The sequence below is a fragment of the Bison bison genome, unplaced genomic scaffold, assembly GCF_000754665.1.
Source record: "Bison bison bison isolate TAMUID 2011002044 unplaced genomic scaffold, Bison_UMD1.0 scf7180017864327, whole genome shotgun sequence".
NCBI lineage: Eukaryota > Metazoa > Chordata > Mammalia > Artiodactyla > Bovidae > Bison > Bison bison.
Genome location: NW_011494899.1, coordinates 5,834,345 through 5,840,164, shown reverse-complemented (window position 1 = coordinate 5,840,164; position 5,820 = coordinate 5,834,345).

Sequence of the window (5,820 nt, the reverse complement as noted above, 5' to 3'; positions counted from 1 at the left end):
AATTCCACATACAAAGAATTTAGGAGGTAAGCCTGCTGCTGCTGCTGCTAAGTCACTTCAGTCGTGTCCAACTCTGTGTAACCCCATAGACGGCAGCCCACCAGGCTCCCCTGTCCCTGGGATTCTCCAGGCAAGAACACTAGAGTGGGTTACCATTTCCTTCTCCAATGCATAAAAGTGAGAAGTGAAAGGGAAGTCGCTCAGTTGTGTCCAACTCTTTATGACCCCATGGACTGCAGCCCAGGCTCCTCTGTCCATGGGATTTTCCAGGCAAGAGTACTGGAGTAGGGTGCCATCGCCTTCTCAGGGAGGTAAGCCTGATAGGGAGCAAAACACATAATCTAATGTATGTTCAAGTTCGAGTACCATTTTTATAAATAGGTAGAGTTAAACATCTGACAAAAAAACCAGGCTCTACAATAAAGGAGTAAACAAATGACAGAAGCTGTGAGAAAACACACATCCATTTAATACAACTAGTATCTACTAGATTTAACAGAGAGCGCAGATTCTTGCTTAGCTTTGACCCCAGGCACATGCCGTGGTGCAACAGCCCCGGAAGGAACCGACCAGTTACAGATCTGCTAAAGGGACTGCCAGGAAAGACCAGGACAGTGATCATACCAGGCTGTCCGATCAGCCTGTTCCCTATACAGTGGTAACACAATAATGGAAGGAAGAAGTTTGGGCAAACCAGATTGGTGACACAGTAAGACAGACCCTATATATATATGTGTGTGTGTCCCTTTTATAAATATACATCCATCCAACTCTTTTTTGCTTAAGAACTCTCTGGGTGAGACAAGGAAGTAGCTGCTTCTGCTGGATCCGGTCAAACCAGTATAATTAATTAATCATGCATATCCATATTGCCCTGCCTTTACTGCAAGCTGACATTCCTGTACCAACACAACTGTGGACTGGGAAGCTTGCAATCTGCAGCAAGAGATTTGGATAGAAGTAGTCAAGGTCATGGTCTTCCCTGGTAGCTCAGATGGTAAAGAATACGCCTGCAATGCTGGAGACCTGGGTTCGGTCACTGGGTTGGTAAGATCCCCTGGAGGAGGGCATGTCAACCCACTCCAGTATTCATGCCTGGAGAATCCCCATAGACAGAGGTGCCTGGCAGGCTATAGCCCATGGGGTCACAATGAGTCAGACAGGACTGAGCAATCTAAGCACAACACAGTCAAGGTCATAGCACAGAGAGTGGGATGTGAAGGAGGCCTTTGGGATGTCTTTGCTGATGCCAAACAGGAAATGGCATCAGCCTGCTTGAAGTTCAAGAGTGATGTGATCTACTTGATGGATGACCCACAAATTAAACAGACCATTTCAGATAAGTGGTTAGAGGGTTCAATGAGCTAAAACTTCTTTTCTGGTATTTTTAGATTTGAAGATACCCCTAAGATAGGCCAGTGTCACAAGAGAGGCTGGACTCTGGGAACTGTATTACTTGAGCTGTGCTTTGAACTATCAAATTTTTAATGGTAATGTCTTTTCTCGCAAAGTGGATCTCTGTTACCCCTAGAATTTAGCTTTTAAAGACAGTCTTTAGCACGATCCTGCTCAGGAGGAAGAACAAAGAGCCACAGAGGACATAGTTGGGATTTGAAAGAAAATTCATTGAAGCATCATTTTAAATAGTTTCTTCTGAAAGAAGGTGTAAAATAATGGTATGGCTATGGATTTTACCTCCATATTTTTTTTTCCTTCTTTGTCACCATAAATCAGAAAAAAAAATTAAGCAATATTGCAAAGGCTATAGAAATATTTTAATGCCTCTGAAGGCCCAGCAGAAATGAAAACACTTCTGTCTAGATAGAAAGGTTAAAGAAATTTTGACTTTTGAGAGAGATGCACAGATGTTTTTTTGAACTCTAAGCAATAAATTGGCTCACAGGCTTGCTTCAGTGTGACATACTTGTCAGAGTCCCTGATGACAAATAACAGAATCTACCTTGGCTGGTTTAAGCAGAGAGGGATTTATTAAAAGTTACGTAAAGTAGCCACCCCACAGGATTCTCTAGAGAAATATTACTGCCAACTCTGCTCAGCATCCTCTCTTGGGACCCAGTACCACAAGCTCCCACTGTTGCCCCAGATGAAGAGTGTATCATTGCTCCACCACACCCAAAAGCCTGACTCACCCCCATGTGTGGCCAGCTCCTCTCACTCCCGTCTTCTAAATCAGATCGCATGTGGGTGGTCCCATCTGACAGAACCTATCCACACACAGGCACCCCAGGTGTCAGAGAGTCCAGGGACCCGGGCTTGCAAGGTGAGAAATCATCAAAAAGTAGAGAGAATATTCAAAGTCATTCATTTAACAAATGACAGCCACAAATGAAAAAAGTCCAATATGAATCCCAATCTACCTTTTTCATTCATATTTCTTCTCCCTAAACCCCACATTCTGGGCAGCCTGATCTCGTTATTATTTCCCATACGTCCTACTTCCCAGTTCTGGAATATGAGGCTTATTTAAGAAAACACAATGACGAGGCAAAAAAAATCTGGATTTGAACCCAAGTCTATTCTCACAACCCAGGTTTTCCTCTCAGTCATGTGCCAAGAGTAAATTTAAAGTCTACTTTTCACATTGTTCCCAAATACCAAGTTCTCTGTATTAGCTACTTAGTACCAGATACAAAGCTGACAGCAATTTCATTCATTTCAACTGTTACGTTTTTAATGCTTGCAATTGAGTCTTAGATCAGCCACCTAGAAATTATGTAATGTTTGGGCAAATTACTTAACCCTCTGAATCTGTCTCCTCATCCACAAAGTGGAAATGATGAGAGTTGATGCAATGACATCTTTGGAAACAGGGCACAAGCTTAGACTAGAATAGAGACAATGAATATCAGGGCCACACATCAAGGAAACAAAAACCAGCCTTATGCTTTAAGGGAGTAAGTAGGTGCATGTCTGTATGATTACAAAGGTCCCAGGAAACCCTTCCAGCCCTCATCCAGGCCCCCTATACACACACACACACACACACACACACGCACGCGCGCGCTACCTGCTCATTGATGACTATAAAGTCAGGGAGCTGCCAGGGTACAACTATAAGAAATGGGGTTGACAAGATCATGGATTTGAATAACCTACTTTGAGACAGAAGTGAGGGTTATGAGGTCCCATTCTGAGAGCAGTGGTACAGGAAGAGAAGGGCAGAAGGCACAGGACACTGCACAGGCTTCTGGTGGCAGGAGATGGGCACCACAGAGGGCCACCTGGCAGTGGAAAGGCGTGATGTGGCCACTGAAGTGGCCCAGACAGCCTTCAAAGGGGCAAATGACAAGCTCTGCTTGACTAACCTGGGGAGTGAGTGGTGCGTATAAACAACCCACAAGACCCAGGGTAGGGATCACAAAAGACCGGAAAACCATGATGTCCAGTTCACCTGACGATGGAAACAAACTACCCACAACTCCTGGGCAAGGCAGCTTGGAAACAAGCCTCATTGTCAAGAGGATGAAGGCAGGAACTGGCATCTAGCAGGCTCTTGTGGCTGGATAAGCACACCCCTCTCCCTCCCAGAGAGGAAAATAACCCCAGCTCTGAAATATGTTAGTCTGAAGAACTATCTGTGTTTAGCAAGATTATTTCCTACATCTAACTTGGCTCACTATCAATGTTGCTATTGTTGTTCAGTCACTGAGTCACGTCCAACTCTTTTGTGACCCCATGGACTGCAGCATGCTAGGCTTCCCTGTCCTTTACTATCTCCCAGAGTTTGCTCAAACTCATGTCCATTGAGTCACCAAGGCTATCTAACCATCTCATTCTCTGCCACCCCATTCTCCTTTTGCTTTCAATCCTTCCCAGCATCGGGGTCTTTTCCAGTGAGTCGGCTCTTTGCATCAAGTGGCCAAAGCATTGGAGCTTCACCTTCAGCATCAATCCTTCCAATGAATATTCAAGGTTGATTTCTTTTAGGATTGACTGGTTTGAGCACCTTGCTGCCCAAGGCACTCTCAAGAGTCTTCTCTAGCACCACAGTTTGAAGGCATCAATTCTTCGGTGCTCAGCCTTCTTTATGGTCCAGCTCTCACGTCTGTACATGACTATTGGAAAAACCATAGCTTTGACTATATGGACCTTTGTCAGCAAAGTGACGTCTCAGCTTTTTAATATGCTGTCTAGATTTGTCAGAATGTGTATAGGACTTGCCTAAGGCCACAGAGATAATAACTGCTGAATCTAAGATAAAAATCCAGGTCTATAAGACCTTATTGTTACCATCACTCACTCATTCATCCACTCAAGGGACAGGCATGTTTGGGTACATGGCATGTGCTATAAACTTTGGGTAAACATAGTTGTTATTCAACTCCTGTGTGCATGCGTGCTAAGTTGCTTCAGTCATGTCCAACTCTTTGTGACCCTCTGGACCATAACCTGCCAGGCTCCTCTGTCCATGGGATTCTCCAGGCCAAGAATATTGGAGTGGCTTACCATGCCCTCCTCCAGGGGATCTTCCTGACCCAGGGATCGAACCTGAGTCTCTTAAACAGCTCCTGCATTGGCAGGCTGGTTCTTTATCACAAGCTCCACCTGGGAAGCCTATTCAACCCCTGCTCCTCCAAAAATGTTCCTTCTGCCAATTTAATTCAATTATTCTTTTTACTCAGCTTAAGTAAGATTGAAAGGATAACAGAATCTGATCTTCCCTTTAGCCTTATTTTCACAAACCCTAAGACCCACTCTGCCTCTCCTTTTTCAAGGATTTCTTGTTCTTGTATTATCTGTTTGTTCTCTGGCCTTTAGCTCACTTACAAAGGAAGATGAAAGAGGAAATAAGCCCAGTGATTTGAGTCTCTCCCACCACCCCCACTCCTTCCTTCTGTCTAGGAGGAGAGCTTGGGACTATAGGGAGGAACCAAAAAGTGGTCTAGAACACTCTCCCTCGGGTCCAGCCATGCTTCCTTGGGGCACAGAGTGGGGGCAAGAGAGATATGCCCAGTCACATTTCCCAATGTGCCCAAATGAGGGAGACACGCTTCCCTTGCCCCTCCCCCAGGCATGCTCCCTCATTCACACCAAGAGACAGCTAACCCTGGACACATGCTCCCTTTAAAACGCTACCCATTAACAAACCTAGCAAACCCAGACGGTCATCAACTTTGCCACTTATCAGAATGACTGTCAGCCCAGTTACACAGTGAGGCCAGACCAAATCAACTTTGATTTATTTGAACCATATAACTCGCTAAGTACATTTATTTGTCACAATGGCTCTGATCACTCCCTGACAGGGTGTCTCATGGCTGCTCAGGGGCAAAACGAACAGAACAGGCCAGATCCATCAATAGACAGGACATGGGTGAGCTAAGTGCCAAGAGACCCACAACACACCTCCAGGAAATGTTCTCAGAGACACCTATGTTGTCACTGTGACTGGAGAAGCTCAGCATTGCAGTACCTGCATCTGGTTTTGATCAGCGTTGCCTCCTCCGGTGTCCAAGAAAGGCTAAAGACAAAGCACACCTAGCCCAGCTGCCAAATTTACTACTGGACCTATTAGATGGGGCTATTGTCACCCTGTTTATTTAACTTATATGCAGAGTACATCATGAGAAATGCTGGGCTGGAGGAAGCACAAGCTGGAATCAAGATTGCCAGGAGAAATATCAATAACTTCAGATATGCAAATGACACCACCCTTATGGCAGAAAGTGAAGAACTAAAGAGCCTCTTGATGAAAATGAAAGAGGACAGTGGAAAAGTTGGCTTAAAGCTCAACATTCAGAAAACTAAGATCATGGCATCTGGTCCCATCACTTCATGGCAAATAAATGGGGAAACAGC